Below are 20,252 nucleotides of genomic sequence, written 5' to 3' on the forward strand. Positions count from 1 at the left end.
TATGTGTGTGTGTGTGTGTGTGTGTGTGTGTGTGTGTGTGTATGTGCATTTATACAGGTTTTGGAGATTTTTCTTAGTTCATTTAATTTATTGCTACCACCTGAGAAATTTGGAAAACATGGATACTATCCTGCATTCCCCTATATAGTGAAACTGATTCTTCATGTGTGCATATTATTCATATTATTAGAGATTACACTTTTCCTAAAAGAAGGAAGAAAAACAAAACAGAGAAACACCTTTGTATGATTAACTTTTGGTGCCAAAATAAATGCAAAACTGCAAAATTACTTATAATCCTAAAAATGAAAACTCCTATGGAGAAACGCACACAAACACAAGCTCTATTTGCTGCAAATTATATATTTCTCTTCCCAGGATTATACCAGCTTTAGAAGCTCTTCCCAGGAGGATACTGACCAGGTATTAAAACAGGCATAATCTAAGTGACCTTTAGGTAGGAATATGCTGGCGTCAGGTAGAACCAGCTAGAAAGAGCCAATAATTAAATTTTCAATATGATCATTATACCTTGGAAATCTGTGAACCTTAAAACTCAGAACTTGATTTATTATTTTCTTGATTGCCTAGACTTAAGAAATAATGGAAAAAATGTTAGTACTTTGGGTTGAACTTAAAAGAATGTCATGGGTACATTGTTTTTTCCTAAGTCGTTGTTAAACATTTTTCAGCATACTCCTGCTTTATTTTTTGAATTGTGGACAATTGTGGGAAAATCTGAATCTAATTGGTATCTTGACTTCACCCTGTATCCCTCCCCATTCCCCTTCACATAAGGCTATTTGTTTTTTTTTTCTTTTTTCTTGATTTTTTGTTCAACCTTCCATTTCTTTCTTTCTCCATTATATTTTATTTTCAGTTCTAGATTTTCTCCCACCTCCCACATTTCTCCCACCCACTAAGAAAGCAAGAGATACAAAACACATTACAAATATGAAATAAATGACAAAGAAGAAGAGTTGGGGGTGGGGGAAAAATTGCTTCAGTCCAAACACAGAATTTATCATTTCTTTCTTTGTGTTTCTCTGTCTCTCTCTGTGTCTTTGTTTCTGTCTCTCTCCATCTTTCTGTTTCTGTTTCTGTCTCTCTCTTTGGAAATAGATAGCATTTTTCTCATGTACTTTTGTCACTATGGTGAGTCATTGTATAGATCAGATTAAGTCTTTAAATAGATCATAGGTGATGATCTTTACAATATTACTATTACTGTTTACATTGTTTTCCTTGTTCTGCTCACTTCAATTTTCATAAGTTTATATGTCTTCCTACTTTTTTATATCACAGTAGTATTCCATTATATTCATATGCCAAAGCTTTTTGGTCATTCTCCATTTGATGGATAACCTCTCAATTTCCAATTGTTTTTGCCACTACAAGAAAAGAAATGCTATGAATAATTTTGTACTTATGGGCCATTTACCTTTTTCTTTGATCCTTTTGTGCTCCATATCAAGTACTATTATTTCTAGTATTAGTCAAAGGATATACACAATTTTTTGTGTCATTGCTAGTTTTTTTTTCTAATGTATATAAAACAAATTTAATTCATGAAAGGCCAGAAAGTTCTTCTAACTTGGCCAACTTTTTTTTAAATGAAAACTTTGAATAATCTGGCCTAAGAAAGTAGTCTTATGCCATAATAGTGACAACATCCAAATTCATGAAATCATATGTCTATTTCAATATTATTGCTCAAAACTATTACAAAAATCCTCCTCTGATGCCTCTTTGTGAGGGGAGGTGATCTCAGATCCTCATAGGTTATATAAGCTAAGTACAAGCTTTGACAAATCCTTCTAATCCGGAAAAATTTTCAGATATTGTTGTAGTGACAAACTTTGTTTGCTATCCAAGGACTAATTCAACTTATCATGAGAAAGCTCACCATCATGATTGTCTATTGAGTAATGAATTCTTTAGCCATGAAATAAATAAAATACAAAATGATCATCTACCCTCATATTGATGTCCTTCTATTCCTATAGGCATAGAAGGACATCTAAAAAAAACCCAATACATGATTTTTTATACCATCTTCAAATAATTAATGCTATTCTAAATGTGAGAGCCTAGTTCAAAGAGCAACATTTTGTTATAATTCTAAGAAAATAAGCACTATCCATATTAACAACGACAATATAAATGAAACTTGAAGATTAAAAGACCACCCAAATGGAAGGATGATTCATACAATCCTCTGAGAAAAATGTACAGTGGAAATAGAAAGTATTGATTTAATTCAACAAATATTTTTACATGGAGGTGAGTTGGTGTCATGATGAGTCCAAGGGTGACAAGAAGCATCATGTTCATAGGACAGTCATCTGCTCACTTTGTAGTACTCATGAAAAGCAATGATAATTGGGTCCAGCCAGAATATAATTTCAATTTATGTATCTATTTCAGAGAATGAAGAAGTGGAGATATTCTACATAAATTTGACAGGATGCTCCAAACCAAGTTAACATTTACCTTGATATTTGGCTACATCAATAGAAAGGTAAGCTCAAGAGAACACTATGAAAAATATGTTTGAAAAATATGGTTTTGCTTTGAAAAATCAAAGTGGCCAAAGGCTAGGAGAAGCCTCGTAGCAACAGATAATATTTGCCTTAAGAAGAGAGTTGGAAAATTTGAGATATGATGAGTGCCAAATGAAATTGACTGTAGTTTACTAGACAAAAAGTGACTGTTTACAGATGTGTACATTATTTCACACTCAGATGTCTGTGAAGATTATTGACTGATTAAATCAAAGGTCAAAATTACACAAATTCAGAGGACGCAAGATAATAAGTAGATGGTATAGAAATCCCATCAAAATCACTGTTTTCTTTTTTGTTTACTTATTTTTAATAATTTTTTAATATTTTGAGTTCCAAATTCTTTTCTTTCTGCCCTTTCTCAACTCATTAAAGAAGGCAAGTAACATATCACTTATGTGTGTGAAGTCATATAAAACATATTTCTATATTAACCATATTGCAAAAAAAAAAAAAGAAAAAAGTGAAGAAATCGTAATTCAGTCTACATTCAGAGTTTATCAGTACTCTCTCTGAAGGTGAATAGCATGTTTCATCATAGTTCCTTAGGAATTGTCTTAGATCATATTGATCAGAGTAGATGTTGATAATCTTTACAATAATCCTGTTACTTCACTCAATTCATGTCTTAGGTTTTTTAATATCATTCTGTCTATCACTTCTTATAGCACAATGGTATTACATCACAATCACATGCCACAACATGTTCAGCTATTCCCACAATTTCCAGTTCATTGCTATCACAAATGTAGCTACTATAAATATTTTTGTACATAAGAGACCTTTACCTTTTTCTTTGATCTTTGGGATACAGACCTAATAATGGTATTGCTGGGTCAAAGAGTATATACAGTTTTATTTCCCTTTGTGCATAATTCCAAATTGTTCTTCAGAATGATAATCACATTCTTGAAAAAAGTTAACCAATTGACAACAATTGCTTATAATGAAGAGGCCAAAGCAATTTACAATAAAGAAGTCAAAACAACATAGAAACTGCCTTAGTCAGTATAGACATGATCTCTTTATAAACCTATCTCTAAAACAGTATGGAGAAAGATGATTTTTAAAATTCTGGAAAATGAACCTAAAGAAAGCTTAATATACAACTAAACTAAGCCAAATCATCTTGAGAACATTTGTAGCTTAAACTGAAAGAATGAATGGATATGAAACATAATTCATTCTTGTCATACATTAAAATGGAACCACTACATTTGTACAAGATCTTAGGGCCCAATATAGAAATGAAAGTATCATTGATGAAATGTCATGAGTGGATCAGATTTAGCCAACTACAAACAATGCAAAATGCTTCCAGAAGTGCCATAATTTTAAAGGCACTCAGATTTTAATTTCAAGATATTTCAAAGAGAGAGAAAATTTAAAAAGAATGGGAAAATCATAGATGATATTTTTACCAAACTATATGCTCCTGTCTCCAAAAGAAGTTATCTAGTTCAATTCCTTCATTTTATAACTGATGAAAATGAGGCTCAGAGAGATTAAATGTCTTGTCCAAAGCCACGCAATAAGAAAGAAAAAAAAAAAAAAAACTGGACCCAAGTTAGGTTCAGAGACTTCAAGTTCAGTATTCTTTCTGTTTCCCCCAACACACATATCTATTTTTTCATCTTAATAAAATTTTTAGGGTAATCTAGGAATGCATCAAGGAAATATTTGGTTAAATTGTGAGAAGGGAACAAACACGCTTTCACAGATGATGTTCTAAAATACATATATCTATAGAAGTCACGTGACTGAGAATTACAGAGAACACATCTTGATATGATTTTTTTTGTTTAATTATGTGACAAATTTGATTTAGAAGAGCAAAATACTGTTTTAAAAGTTCTCCTCTTTCTCATGTGTATTAAAAGCAACCACAGCAATGACTTGATTCAATGATTCTCTTATTGTCTAGAAGGAAGGATGTGACACATGTTTAAAGGAGACCTTGTTAAAGAGAATAGGGGGAAGGGAAGCAGAAAAAATTTGTAAGAGTGAATGTTAAAAACTATCTTTGTACATATTTTCAAAATAAAAAAGCTATAATTTTATTAAAAAGAAACAAATAACAAAAAAATACTACTGCTACTGGTGCTGTTTCTCCTTGTTGTTCTTGTTCTGCTTCTTCTGCTTCTTCTTTGCTTCTGCTTTTTCTGCTTCTTTTTCTTCTTCTTTCTTCTTCTTCTGCCCATATCCCAATTCCCCTCTCCTTCACAAATCCTACCCAATTAAAATTAAAATTCCATGTAACAATAGAGTCAAACAGAAGAAACCTACATTATTTGTTTGTATCTACAGGTGAATATTTTAATCTTCCTTCTGAATCCCACCCTCCCCCTTCTGTATCATAGGGTGGACAACATTTGTTTCATCATCAGAACTCTGGAATGGTATTTAATTATTGTATCAATATGAATTGTCTTTCAAAATTATTTGTTTTTACATTGTTATTTCTCCCACATAAATTTTTCTTCCATTTCTGCTCATTTCACTTTAAATCAATTCATACAAACCTCTCTAGGGTTCTCTGAAATTGTTACTTTTTTCATTTTTTTAAACTTTTTTTTCATTTTTCATGGAACAGTAATTTTTTATTATATTCATATACTATAATTTTTTAGTCATCCCCCAATTTGGAGGAGCTCACTTAACTTTCCAGTTCTTTGCTATAATAAAAATCACTGCTATAAGTATCTTTAGATATGTAGATCCTTATCTTTCTCTGATATCTTTGAAAGTATATGTCTAATAATGGTATCACTAGATCAAAGAATATATACACATTAGTGATGTAAGAGTTAGGATTCCAAGTTTCTTTTCAAATGGCTGGAATAATTCATAGCTCTACCAATAACAAAGTAATATGCTGGTACTTCCACAGATTTTCTTACAACTTTCACTTTCTTTTTTGGTCATTTTTGCCAATATGATGAATCTAAGGTAAAGGATTTGAGTTATTTAGTCTGCATTTCTGTTATGTACAGTATAGAAACATCTGAAAGAAATTCAGGATTACTCCAAAGGGATCAATAGATGAAAAATTTAAGTTGCTTAGAGAGATCATGATGCATGGTTCAAAAGACAAATCACTGAGCTTGTTCATCAGTACATATATCTTAGTTTAAAGGTTGTATCTAAGAAGTTATGCTTCAAAAGCCTTTTGTTAGGGTACTCCCTCCAGTGACATAGGTCACAATCCTTCAATTTCATGGCTCTTCTTTGAGAGTTGTGTTGGAAACCATCCTGTTGCCAAATATTTGTGAACACAACTAGGTTTATCCTCAGAAATACACATAAGGTCCATCACTAGGTTTATACTTAAACCTCAATTGCACTTGCCAGATCTTATGCCCTGCTGTTCTAACCTTCTAGAACCCTAGTGAACCTCAATAGCTCAGTGGGCATCAGAACAGATGCTGAATGGAAGTTAAGGAATGATTGTAATTCATGCAGTGAAAGGGTATTGGGAAAAAAAGAGCAGGGAAACTGAGGGCTAAGAATCAAAGTGTACCATCAATCTGAGGCAAGTGGATAATGACAAGCTAACAAAGGAATCAGAGAAGGGATCACTAGACAAAAGAGAAAAACACAGTGAATATAGTGTCTTAAAAGCCAAAGAGGGAGCAGCTAGGTGGCGCAGTGGATAGAGCACCAACCCTGAAGTCAGGAGGACCTGAGTTCAAATGTGACCTCACACACTTAACACTTCTTAGCTGTGTGACCCTGGGCAAGTCACTTAACCCGAATTGCCTTAGCAAAAAAAAAAAACAAAACAAAACAAAATAAAACAAAACAAAACAAAAAACAATGAGAAAGCTTCAAGCAAAGGTTAAACAAAAGTATCAGATGCTGGAGAGAGGTTAAGAAGAAATAGAACAGAAAAAAAAAAGTTATTGGCTTTGTCAAGAAGGGGTCATTAGAGATATTTGAGAGTACTTTGATATAAGGACCTAAAACTAGTTTGTAGCTATTTCAAGGACAAATCAGTGGTGAAGAAATGGAGGCTGAAAATATAAACCACTGCCCTGATAAGAGGATACAAATTAATTTCAATATCAGCTTCAACAAAATACAATTAAAAAGTTAATCTAATGTTAACATCTACCATCATCTTTGTTAAAGGCAAAAAATAAAATTACGGATTATCCACTCTTTAGGAAAATCTAAACACCATTTCTTTCTTCCTTCAATATGCCCAAATTAATGAGACTTTCTATTTATGGAAGTTATTTACAACATTTATTATCCTTTTTGACAAACTTACAAGGTAAAATAATAGTATTGCATTTCCATTTTATGGTGGTAATGGCTGAGTGCTTGAATGATTGTCTGTTGTTAGTCATCTAGCATTACCTCTGGGCAGAGTTCTGTACTAGGAATGCTCTGATTGCAGTGAGTCACTACAAGGGACACAAGCCTCATGTGTATTTCTTAGTACTGCAGCCCCGAACATGTTGAAAAATGGCATTCAATGAACACAGGGGGGAAAAATCAAATTAAATTTAAAGAATAAAGATCTAATTAGTGTCCAGTAAGACAATTTGTGAATACTGAACATCAACTTAAGTTGTCACAATGTAGTAAAAACCTATTCATTTGAAACACAAGGGCTCAGGGAAAAACCTGATTTGAATGAACTATGATTCGATTATTCAATTTTTAAAAATCAGATGACAACTGGGCATACAGTTGTCTAGGGAGCAGTTGTTCAGCTTACACACTCTTCTGAACAAATCAACTGACAAGAATTTTAACTATGCTTATTTTCTTATAGCTTTTAAAACTATATTTTGCAATTCAGAGCAACCTGGGTGGGATCTACCTTCATGTGTAGTGGTAAACTATGGCAAACAAATTATTTCTAAAGAAAATTAAGAATAAAGACAGAAAAAACAAAATAAAACAAAACATGATCACCTGGAGTTAAGAAATATATATGCAGCATTTGTCCCAGAGGATAGACCTGGATCTTCTGAGAAAGAAAAATATCTTATATTCCACAGGATAATGAAAATCTGTGGTAACTGGCAGGTTCAGGACAATCTGTGGTTGGTCCAGGCAGAGGATAATGGCTGTTGAACTCCCTGTGGAAGGCATGTAAGTGGTCATATGTGAACTAATATGGCAAAATGGGTTACGTGCTGCCTTCCTGGGACTTGTACTTGAGTCGTGATGGAAAGTTTCCCAGGATTCATTAAATCTACCAAACAACACGTATTTCTCTTAACTGCTTGGGAACAAATGATGCCATCTGGAGAAACCTGGAGAGAATCTTTAGAGATCATGAAGCTGAGCATGGGAAACTGAAGTACTTAGTTTCATAAATAAGGATATAGAAAAAGAACAGGTAACTGTGAGGATGGTGTCTAGAAACAGAATCTGCTTTCTTAGGATCGTGATTTAAGAGTAGACATGATGAGCTCTTGGTCAGGGATAGAATGCATCTGACAATGTGCAGGAAGGATATATTTTCTCACAATCAAGTAAATTTGATATTTAGGCTTTGAGCCAGAAATGGAAGGAAAGGAAGAAGATTGTCCACATACAGATGCCAAATCAGATATGACAGAAAGTAACAGGAATGAAAACAGGAAGAATAGTAGTAGGGAAACATACTAACTCATGCAAGGTGACATATAGGAAGAAGGTAGATATAAAACTCATAGCCTCAGTTGTGTATTCATAAATGTGTAAAGAATGAGAAGTAAACATGGTGGATGAGATAAAATAAATATTACATAGACTCTGTATATACACATACATATGGATAGTCATATATATATATGTAATTATATATCAATATATGGAGAGACCCATATTGGTTGTTTGTCCAACTCTTACTGATCCCACTGTGTAGTTGTTGTTTTTTTGTTGTTGTTATTGTTGTTGTTGTTTGTTGGTTTTTGGTTTTTTTTTTTTTTTTTTTGCAAAAATACTGGGCTGATCTCCAGCTCATTTTACAGATAAGGAAATTGAGACAACAGGATTAAGTGACTTGCTCAAGATTACATAGCTGATAAGTATTTGAGGCCAGATTACTCAAAAAAAGATGAGTCTTCCTGACTCCAGGCCTGGCATTCATTCTATCCACTGCACCACCTAGCTGTTCCAAGAAACCAATAACATATATTAAACAAATGTAAACAACAAAACCAAAGAAATATACATTTGCAACTATTTACATTTAAAAATTTCTACTCTCTTTATAGCTAAAAAAACTTAATTGTTTCCATTGTATCTCTTGCTATGATGCTGGTTTTTTATTTATTTTAATATTTGTATATATACTTTTCTCTATCTATTTATTATCAGTATCTGGATTATTATTCTATTTTTAATTTCTTTATTTTCCATAACTTTATATGGTTTTCCAAAGGTCTTTGTGGTCCTTTTTATTATTATTATTACATATAGCATTGTAATATATTATTACTTCTCTGTTCACCAATTATTAGCATCTAGGTAGTTTCTAGGTCATTGCAATTACAAACAATGTTGCCACATTTTTCAAACTGTTTTTTCCCTTGAAGATGATACTTGTGGTATATTCTCCATAATGAGATTATTGAATCAAAGGATAAGATTATTTTGGCTATCCTTTGAAACTGAAATATTAATACAAGAAAGTAAATTTGACTTAGTAGACATCACTGAGATGCGGTGAGATGTAGATGATTATTAAAATATGAAAAAGGAAGGACATCATATCCTATCCAAAAAGAACTGACTAGATAAAAGGGGAAATGCAGTAACATTTTACTTCATTTAGATATATTCTTGAGGGGCAGCTAGGTGGCACAGTGGATAGAGCACCAACCCTGAATTCAGGAAGACCCGAGTTCAAATCTGATCTCAGAAACTTAACACTTCCTAGCTGTATGACCCTGGGCAAGTCACTTAACCCCAGCCTCAGGGGGGAAAAAAAAAAAGAAAAGATATATTCTTGTGAATTAATCCATAAAGCAGATGGAGGAAAATCTCAGCATAGAACATATTGGTAAGGATCCGTTAAAAAAAAAAATACTGTTATGGTAAGAATATTTTACAGAACAACAGGTCAGAAAAAATGAATAATGAATTCTAGAATGTCACAAAGCTGGTATGAAAGAATGCTATAGTAGTGATGGAGGTCTTTACCCATCTAGACATCTTCTGGAGTTCTCTCTGCAAAGAACAAAACAATTAGTTATTAATTTGCCTAGATAATTTCATCCTACAGAACATATAAGAATCAATTAAAACTGCTTATACTAGACATGATTTTTACCAATGAAAAAGAATTGGCTCCCAAAATACAAATAAAACCTTAGAGAAAAGATCATGAGATCTTCAACTTCATGTTAGATAAGGAGAGAAAAGTTGACAAAGCCCAACATGCACTATAGATTTTATGAAAAAGCATTTCACAGAGTTCAGATAATAGCTAAGTTTGGATTCCATTGGTCTAGGATTCTATAGGGAAAACAGCTCAAGAGAGATGGAATATTCTCAAGAATAGTTACTGGAGACACAAATTCTAATTAATTTGATGAAGAAACAAAAGGAAGTTAAGTAAACATTTTAATTTATTTCATGGTCTCTGATCTCAAGGAATTCACAGGATAACAAGGGAAAAAAGACATGACCCAAACTAGCAGTTTTTATGTTTTTATTTTGTGTTGTTATTGTTATTATCCATTTTAAATTTTTGCACTTAAAAAACATGCCCCCCAAATGAGCATTTTCACATGCAAAGAAGAACAGAGAAAGATGATTGTATATGAAACACAATAACGTTTTGGCCTTTTAAAGTATGTAATAAATTATTGGCTTTTTAAAAAAGCATATAAAAAATTCAACCTGTAACTTTCAAAGCTATCTTATTTATCTGTGTTTTCTTATGAACTTCTGTTTCCTTCTGCGTATTTTCTTTTAAACACTTTAGTGATGCTCTTTTCTTTTTCTCTCTTGGCAACAATATCCTAGTTTAGTCCAGAATTACTAGAATAATTCACAGCTCCACCAACAATGTATTAGCCCCTTTTCCCACAATCCTTCCAGTGAATTACTTTCCTTTTTGTCACAATTGCCAATCTGCTGAATGTCTTTTTAAAAAATCTGTGCTGATCAAAAGAGATATGTTTGGGAAAAGCACCACAGCTAAGAGATGGAGCATGAATGATGATCCAATAAAAAAAAAAAGTGAGAAAATCCAGGCAGGAAAAAGGAGGAATGAAAGACAGAGAGGTAGAGAGAAAAAGAAAGAGACAGAGACAGAGAGCTAATAACAAAGAACAGAGAGGACACAAAGAAATAGGGGGAAGGGATGGGGGGAGGGAGACAGTGACACAAAGAGCAAGAGAGGGAGAGACAGAGACAGAGAGAAAAAAAGACACACACACACACACACACACACACACACACACACACACACACACACACACCCTAGAGAGACAGAGAGCAACAGAAAGACAGAGAAAGAAACAGGAAAGGAGACAGAGACAGAGAGCAAAGTCACCACAACCCAGAAAGAAGAGAGCATACAATACAAGAAGGTGGTCAGTTTTACCAAATGTTGTCTAAACATCGAGAAGAATAGCAAGAGAAAAAGCTAAAATTAACAATTAAGAGATCATTATACCTACAAATCCAGCGTTCTTCATCTGAAAAGTCTTGTTATTTGACTCCTATGTTGATTTCTTTCAGTCCCTTCGGTCTCCAAGACATCAACATTTGCAGGGTTTCTGAAGTAGTTACTAAGCATGCCCATATTCACAATTTTTCTACAGACAATCCTCTTTAATGCATCCCTCTGATTATTCCTTCTGATATTACCTTTAATTTATCACATATATTAAGTATATAGATATATTTTATCTAGAAAAATCATTAGACTATGAGTTTCTTAAGAGTAGGAACTATTTTTGCCCTTTTGTTGTGCCCAGTGCTTAGTACAATGCCTGAAATATTTGTTGTTTACTGTTCAGCTGTTTTTCAGTCATGTCTCACTTATGATGGTCCTATTTAGGGTTTCCTTGGCAAAGATTTTGGAATGATTTGCCATTTCCTTCTCCATGTCATTTTACAGATGGGGAAATCAAGGCAAACAGAGTTCAGCGACTTTCCCAGAATCACCCAGCTAGTAAGTTTCTGAGGCCAGATTTGAACTCAAATAGATGTGTCTCCCCAGCTCTAGGTCCAGCACTCTCTCTACTGCTTCTGGAATATAGTTGGCACTTAATAAATGATTGTTGATTTGATTTAATTTGGTAAAGAAACATTATACCACATAGACATTGTATGGGCACTAAATACTATGAAATAAATAAACACTGGTGAAAATCTGATTTCTCTTTGTTGCATCTAAAGATTGCAATTTATAATCAGATGCTAATTAAATAGCATCTTTCACAGTTGACCACAAATTATTGAAATAATAATTATTACAATTTTATATTTGTAATAGTTCCCAGTTTTTTTTTGTTTTGTTTTCAAAATATGCACAAACTAAAGAAAAGTTAGTTTAAGAATTGTTTTGAGGAATGTCTATTAAAGGACTAGTTGCACTCAAGGCTTTCAAAGTATATTAAATTGTTACTGGCAAAAAATGGAGAGTATTAATAGTGCCAATGTTTCTGAATCATTTCAAAGCCATAGTTAATTTTAACTAGACAAATTCTTTCCCTAAGTCAGGCCATTACCTACTGTCTTGCTAAATTCCACTTCCAGTCTCAGTTGAATACAGTATTCCTCATTTCCTGTCCTAAATTGCCCCACATATGTCCCATGCCTGCTCTACTGAGTTCTGTGTCTTAATTGCCTGGGGCCAAGTTCTCCCACTTCATCTTTCTCTTTTGCAAAGAGAACTTCACGCTTGTAAAACATTGAGAGCTTTGGGAGAAAGGTGCTGTACAGTGCAAAGGGTGGTTATTATTATTGATGTTTCTCATAAACACAGAGATTTAGAATGTCAAAAGTAATGTCAGACCTTAAGGCAACAACAGAGCTTTCTCTCTGGGAAATCTATTGAATTATGTCCGTTTTGATGTCAGTTACGTCTCTATTTGGGCCCAGACACCTCTGTATAAGAGCAGCTCCAGATGTACAGATGACTGGAAAACAGGCTGAAGTATTAAAAGTCTTTGTCATATACCTCCATTCAAGTGACCTCACACTGGTTTAGCAGCATCATAGAGAAAATAAGGGTCAACTCCATGGAGGAAAAAGAAAATAGTCATTCTATCCACTTTGGCAGCTTAGTCCTGGGCCTTAGAAAAAGCCATCTTATTCAGTTATCAGGCTTTCTCATTCACCCATCACCTCTTCACTGTGGGTATTCAATTATAGGATTAACAACATAAGCCAAAAGCATAGAAACTTAGTCAAACAAAGTCTGTCTACAAGCTTTGGCCAACCTTGTTCATGAGAGATGAGCTTAGCCTTACTGAGCAATTTCCATTAAAATCTGGTAATTTTATACATAGTTGGAGAAATGTCACTTGGGTCACTATATAATAATAAATAGCACTTAGGAAGTTTTTACATTCTTTATCTCATTTGAACCTCATAAAATTTCTGGAAGGTAGGTACTAAACCCCACCATTTTACAGATGAGGAAAATAAGGAAGGCTTTACATTTTTTATCTCATTTGAACCTCATAAAATTTCTAGAAGATAGATACTAAAACACCCCATTTTACATATGAGGAGAACAAGCCTCAGAAAAGTACTACTATGTTGGTAGTACATGTTTTTCAACTTGTGCATTCTATCTCCACCCCTTCCCACAATGTTACTATTGGAACCACACTTTTAAATCCTACATGCAACCCAAACTTGTCCCTCCAGAACAATTATGAATTGGGAGAGATTCCTGGATGCCTTGATTCACCTGTTGGTATTCTGATCACTACTCCCTCTCCTGTCCATCCCTTCCCCTTACTTCTCAGTAACCCTAGGGTGGCAGCAAGCACAATTCTCACAAAGTTTTGGGGAGGCTTGAAGATTTATTCTACTGAACCTGGCAATTAGGACATCTCATTCAGAGATCAGCAGTCAAGAGAGTAAAGGGAAACCGAGAGAGATACTTGGAAAGCTGGATTTAGTAAAAAAAAAAAAAAAAAATTCTAACTCTACCAGGAAGATGTAGACAGCCACAAAGGAAATCATTTAACCTGCCTGAAAATTTTATGTTATTAGGGCATATTAGAATTTAGAGCTATGAGGGACCTTTAAAATTATCTGGCCCAGCCCCTCATTTTATAGCTGAAGAAACTGATACCTAGAGAAAAAAAGTTGACTTGCTGCAGATCACATGAATAGTTTATGATAGAGACAGAACCAGAATGTATTCCCTCCCTTACCCCTCTCCTATTTAAGTGCCTTTCAGTCATGGGATTCCCCTGATTGTGAAGTAAATTCAAAGTGGAAAAAAATGTAAAGTGGTCTAAATATAACTTTTTTCCTATTTGTATTTATGGTTTTTATAATTTGGTACAGAGGGTAAGAAGAATTTTACTTTTTTCTCCTAAGGAGATTCACAATCATTAATTATCACAAGTAGATCCATGAGAGATCTGGAGCCTATGCTTCTAGGAATTTGGATCTCAGGAGTGTCATCTGTAGATATTGTCTATTTATGCCTTATCCCAAGCCATCTTGATATAGGGCTACCAAATGGTGCCCAGCTATTGTAAGGTTCATTAAACTATGGCTGCTAAGGCTCATTTCATAGTGACTAGTGTGATGTGTCTACAATCCCTTGTGTGTATAAGGGCATTTGCTTCTTAGAATTTTATATCTGTAAAAGAAAGTCGATTTTAACAAATTTAAAATAAAATTTAAAATTTTTTTAAATGATACTTGGAGTTACAGTGCTGGGTTTGTTTGGTTTCTCACACATTATGCATATTTTAATTTTTTTCTAGTAACTTTATTTACTTTTAATGAACATTGCTTTATGAATCATATTGAGAGAGAAAAACCAGAGCAAAAGAGAAAAACCATGAAAAGAACAGAAAAAAAAGAAGTGAACATAACATGTGTTGGTTTATTCAGTCTCCTTGGTTCTTTTTCTGGATTCTGATGGCATTTTCTGTCCAAAGTCTATTGGGATTGTTTTGGATCACTGAACCACTGAGAAGAACCAAATCTATCATAGTTGATCATCACACATTCTTGCTATTAGTGTGTACGATATATTCTTGGTTCGGCTTGTTTCATTCGGTATCATTCATATACATACTTTTATTAATGGTTTGTTATAGTCATGAAGAACTGAGTTAAAATCTTGCCTTAGACACTTATTAGTTGTGTAACTCTGGTCAAGTTATTTGACCTTTCTCTACATTAGTTTTCTCATCCATAAAATGGGGATACTAATACCTAGCTCACAAGGTTATTTTGATAATCAAATGTCATAATATATCTAAATCTCTTGGTAAACCTCAAAGCACTATATAAATGCTGGCTGTCATTATTTTAATATTTAAGGGCTTTCCTTGTTAAGATCTTTTAGATGTATTGGAAGTTAATTCCCCTATCCCTATTATATCTGAGTGGATGTTCATATGTAGAATGTTAACAAAAGGTATGTTCATACAATAACCTTTGAGTCTTATTTGGTAAACCAATCCAAGATTAACCTCCTGTATTAGCCACAGAGTTTAGAATTACCTACTATACTACAGACTCTTGCAGTTTTAATTGCTCTTGTAGGAATTGAAAATGGGTAAGAGAAACTACTCAAGTACCCATTTAAAAACTCTGAAGTCATACAGAAAAAGTTGTCATTACAATAACTGCAGTGAGTGACTCTAGTTTACACTATATCTGGGAAATCCACAGATGCTACCAATCAGGTCTTGGTTTATTGTTTTGTTGACTTTCTTAGATTTGAGAAAGTGATGGAAGAAATGTTTATAATGCAAATTAATTTAAAAGTGTATCATAGATATATCCTTCCCATTCCTGAAAAGCTGGTTGTTAAGATTTACCAGAGTATCCTTAGTGAAGAGCCCTGAGCTCATGTTATATGGGGGTCAGTCAAGGGAAATAGAAACAAAATCTTTCTCTTCAAGATTGGTGTGTGGAAGAAGGTTTATGTTTCTGTTCATCATCATAGAAAGAACCAGGAACAATAGGTTTTAAGCTGCAAAGTGGAAAATTAAAAATGGGTCTTCAAGAAGAGACTCCAATTATTAGACAAGTTATGGGATAAACTAGGGGTCTACTGAGGTCCCTTCCAACCAGTAGTTTACTGGTAAATGCTCAACCACTAGCTCTGTAAAGGAAAAATATGCAGGACACACTTTGAAACTTAATCTGTATCATTCTTTAAAGTCCAGAAATCAACAAAACAATTAATCTAGCTCTGATTTGTAGTGTCTGCTGATTTCTGAAGAGTCTCTTTTCTGTTCCCAATTCTAAAATGTGATTCTGTGATCACAAAACCCTGGAGAATGGAGGGCTCCCCAATCAAACAGTTCTTCTTCTATCATATGACTGGCAAATCCCCATCTCCTGTTCCCTTTGTCTCATAGGAAAAAGAAAGAACAAGAGAGAAAACAAGAGAGAATAGAAATGAGGAGAGAGAGAGAGAAGAGAGTGGGGGGAGGAAGAGGAGAGACAGACAGAGAGAGAGAGAGAGAGAGAGAGAGAGAGAGAGAGAGAGAGAGAGAGAGAGAGAGAGAGAGAGAGAGAGAGAGAGAGAGAGAGAACAGAGAAAGGAAAGTAAGAAGAGAGAGGAAAGAGGGGGGAAAAGAAAGGATAGAAAGCAAGAGAAGGAAAGAAAAGAGAGAAAAAAGATGTGTGGGAAAAAAGAAAAAGAAATCCAGTGAAAGTACAGGGATAACAGACACTTCACTGTGCCAGTGATTCTATCTCTACAGTATTCTCAGGAGTCAGACAAAGGGCCTGTTAAAGCCCAACAGATTGGTGCATTCAATAGAAGAGAATCACTGACCTGCTCTGCATTCCTAGGAGAACTGAAGACCTATTTGCTTTTGCATTATTAGCCCTTTTAGGACAGGCTAAGGTTGCTTCCAATTTGTGAATGACTTTGGATCACAAGCTGAGGTTTTTAATTTGTTTACACAATATTAAATGCTCTAAAGCATGCTTATTAAAATTTCTGCACAAAGCATTTTTTTCCTACAAAGAAGTTAATCTACTAAAACTAATGCTGAGAACTTTACTATGCACACCAGTCTAGTCAGAACAACTTCTGCTTTTCACTCAGTAACTTACTCTGAAGCTAGTGTTTGGCAAACCACCATACAACACACAAGCTATTTAGCAAAATTTATTCAAATCTATACAGTGACTACTGCATATGCTTTCCAAAAAGATAAGTGCCCTGAAAAGGAACTGAGTTGTAGTCTATGTTTCCTCTACATTATATTCTTGGAACAGAGAGCCCTTACCAAGCAGTGTGAGGATAAATGGAAAAAGACATTAACAGACTTGAGTAGGGAGAGCTGGAGAATGGATAACTGTAGACAGCTTTTGTCAGTATAAGTAGTGTACAACACATACACACACACACACACACACACACACATACACACACACTATCAAATATTGTGCTAATGATCCAACTCTGGTTAATGCTCACCTTGAAAACAATTATCAAAAGCCAATGATTTTACTCATTACATGCATCCAGGACACATGCCAAAGAGAATTCCATCAGTTTTCTATTAATATGAATTCTTTAGCAAGCTAAATAAACAGAGGACCAATGCAGCATATGACCAATTACAGAGAAGACCCTGAAATCCCAGTTTCAGAATTTATTCATTTCTTGTCTAGAAGTTTCAAGGATTTCTGTAGAAATAGGGTACAAAGGGGAAGTAATGTAATGAGACAAAGGGAAAATAACTGGTCTGTGGGCTCAAACATCAACTCTGCAACTTGCTAACTGTGTAGCCCTACAGTTACTTTGTTTTTTTGTGCCTCAGCTTACCCATCGGCAAAATGAGTTTGATAACCTCAAGGACACTTTCCAGCTCTAAATCTAGGACCTAAAGTTTCCAGGGGTCTCAAACTATGGCCCTCGGGCCAAATGCGCCCGCTAAGGATGTTTATGCGGCCCCTGGGTTGTGGCAAATGGGCTGAGGGGCGGAGCCAGAGTGTGAGCTTTTGTTTTTACTGTAGTCTGGCCCTCCACAGTCTGAGGGACAGTGAACTGGCCCCCTATTTAAAAAGTTTGAGGACCACCGACCTAAACCTTCTCTGAATGACTGAGAATAGAAACTGATAGGCCTGCAGGAACTGGAGCCTCAATTGCTTCAACCAGAATGTGAGACTGAGGAAACTGTAGCAATGATAGAGAAGCAAAAACGGGGGGCTCCCAAAGGATCCCCTCTACAATTAATTATGCAAATCACAAATAAATCAGGCTCTGAAAATTTAAGATTGATTGAAAGGCTTGCTTAAATTGCTTTAACTGTGATTCATAAAGCAATCACGCAAATTCATATGTTAAGTTGTGTAAAAAAAAAAATTAGAAAGCTGTAGAATGGAATAAGATTATACCTTAATTTAAATGTAAAAGGCATGGTTGCTGAGTATGAGCCTCTCACACTGTTAGCACTAGCCCATCAGATGTTAACAAAATCTGATATGCAACAGTTTTACATATCCCCTTGTGGGAGAAAGCTCAACTAGCGATCTGCTTTATAAATCAGCTACAGTGTTAGAGTGAGGCGACTGTAGCTAAATGGCTTTTAGATATGCTTCCTGTTTTAAGCTACCATATTTACAAATGAAAGCTTTTTCAAACCACGGCTTTTAATATAATTTGCATATTTAGTAATACATTGATTAAAATTAAACACGGATTATTGCAATTTATTTCAGAAACAGATGGGATGCATTAAGTGAAAAGCCAGCGCTTTTAAATCGAGCACACTCTCACTGGCTGACTACTGATGAATGATGAATACAAAAACTTTGTTAATTGACAAAAAAGAGATGGGGGAGGGGACGGTGTGCGGAGAGCATTCTTTGTGCCCATTTTCTTTCAAGTGCTTTGCTCACTAGTGACTCCATGAAATCAGTAATAAAGTTAATTTAAAATGAATAATGTATTTCTAAGTTTTGCCTCAACATAGTGAGGACTACCACCTAGGGCGGCACAAAATTCCTGCAGCAGGTCTTGGCCAAAGGAAAATATGTCCACAAACTTCGGAAATCTCTCTCGCTACAAGAAGAGTTCCCCTTTTCAAAGGGAGTAGGCATTGATGAGGTTGCACCAGCAGATGGCGCTCTTCCATTACATACTCCGCGCCGCTAAGCCCACGCGTTGGAAGGGCGTCGTGGAACCCCTCCAGCTAGGGCAATATTAATAAGGTGGTAGGTCCCACACAAAGCATCCGGCTGAAAGCATCCTTTTCCGGGAGCCCGATGGGCTCTACTTTTGATGCATCTTTCTCCATGGGCTGCTAATTCTTGGTTGAAGAATCCCGTTAGGCAGAACAAAGTTGGGCTGAGTCAGTGGTCCTCAAACTGTTTAAATAGGGGGCCAGTTCACTGTCCCTCAGACTGTTGGAGGGCCGGACTCTGTCTCGGCCCCTCAGCCCATTTGCCATAACCCAGTGGGCCACATAAATGTCCCCAAATGAGGCTGTAGTTTGAGAACCCCTCATTGATAGGATGCTTCCCATCAGAAACTTAAGTCAGCTTTGCACGTGGCCTCCCATTCCCCCACACAGCGCTGTTATTCCGAGTGTTCTTTTGGTAACTTCTTAAATTAGTCCATTCCGATGGACTGTAGCTGTATCTGTGTCTGTAGCTGTATGATAGATAATAGAAATTCTTAAAAAACTCAAATCTGTGAGTTCATTGGTGAAGGGCCCCTCTGGTGAGGAATTCCTTCTATTTTACAGCAATGTAAGGGCTCAGAAAGTTGCCTAGAACCCTCAAGGATTAAGTGATGCTCAGGGAAATATGGTCAACGTGTCAGACGCAAGACTTCCTGGCCTTTGGACCAGCTTTCTATCCATCGTGCCCTGCAGGCCATTGCTATTACGGAAATATACACACAGGGCAGCTAGGGGGCGCTGTGGATAGAACACTAGCCCTGGAGTCAGGAGGACCTGAGTTCAAATCTGCCTCAGACACTTAACACTTCCTAGCTGTGTGACCCTGGGCAAATCACTTAACCTAATTGCCTCAGGGGAAATATGTATTCATATAATGTATGTTACATATTGTATATTACATGTATAATATATATGTTGAATCACTTATCCTACTAAAACTAATGCTGAGGGTGAATACAGAGAGGCTTGGCGAGACTTACATGAACATGATGCTGAGTGAAACGAGCAGGACCAGGAGATCATTATACACTTCAACAACAATACTATATGAGGATGTATTCTGATGGAAGTGGAAATCTTCAACAAAGAAAAGATCTAATTCAGTTCCAATTGATGGACAGAATCAGCTACACCCAGAGAAGGAACACTGGGAAATGAGTGTAAACTGTTTGCATTTTTGTTTCTCTTCCCAGGTTATTTTTACCTTCTGAATCCATTTCTTCCTTTGCAACAACAACAACAAAAAATTCGGTTCTGCACACATATATTGTATCTAGGATATACTATAAGATATTTAATATGTATGGGAATGCCTGCCATCTAGGGGAGGGGATGGAGGGAAGGAGGGGAAAATTCAGAACAGAAGTGAGTACAA

The 20,252-nt window shown here is 35.3% G+C and overlaps 1 long non-coding RNA gene across 1 annotated transcript in view; it reads left to right on the forward strand.

Moving 5' to 3' along the window:
• Positions 1–11,851, forward strand: part of LOC141551068 (uncharacterized) — a 36,202-nt gene extending 24,351 nt beyond the window's left edge. The window contains exons 2-3 of the long non-coding RNA XR_012484773.1: positions 2,428–2,521; positions 11,641–11,851. This is a non-coding gene — a long non-coding RNA (uncharacterized LOC141551068). The remainder of the gene's footprint in view (positions 1–2,427; positions 2,522–11,640) is intronic.
• Positions 11,852–20,252: the final 8,401 nt, after the last annotated feature.

Source organism: Sminthopsis crassicaudata, chromosome 1, assembly GCF_048593235.1.
Source record: "Sminthopsis crassicaudata isolate SCR6 chromosome 1, ASM4859323v1, whole genome shotgun sequence".
Lineage (NCBI taxonomy): Eukaryota > Metazoa > Chordata > Mammalia > Dasyuromorphia > Dasyuridae > Sminthopsis > Sminthopsis crassicaudata.